Source organism: Bison bison, unplaced genomic scaffold (assembly GCF_000754665.1).
Source record: "Bison bison bison isolate TAMUID 2011002044 unplaced genomic scaffold, Bison_UMD1.0 scf7180017847417, whole genome shotgun sequence".
In the NCBI taxonomy this organism is placed as follows: Eukaryota; Metazoa; Chordata; class Mammalia; order Artiodactyla; family Bovidae; genus Bison; species Bison bison.
The window spans coordinates 7965-8508 of NW_011477990.1; positions in this window are offsets into that span (position 1 = coordinate 7965).

Below are 544 nucleotides of genomic sequence, written 5' to 3' on the forward strand. Positions count from 1 at the left end.
TCCTTACTGCTTCAAAAATGTTATTGAGTTTCTACAGTATGTTATCATTAGCAAGATATCCAGAACAATTTTGCATATATAACTTGCTTTCCTCATAATCTTCAAGGCAAGAGCTGTAAGAGACAGAGACAGTAAGGATAGTAGAAAGTATCCTTTCTAACTTTCTTAAGCAGAAAGTTTGCTGCTACACATTAAACAAAGTAAGACTCTACTATTTATTTTTAGATAACATAGTTCAAAGATTCTTTTGCTAGAGCCTGGGAAATAAAAAACCATCCTGATTATCCTAACAATATGAATGTTCATGGCTTTCATTGTTATCGTTCTACAAACCATTCTTATATTTGGTCTCTAACCCCACCTCTATCTCCTATACAGAGAGCAATTGCGGACAAAGAATATAAAATGTCCCCCACATGTCCGGCATTATGTCTGGAGCCAATATCTCCAGCATGACACCAGGATTCTTTATCCTGAATGGTGTTCCTGGGCTGGAAAGCACACACATCTGGATCTCCCTGCCATTCTGCTTCATGTACATCAT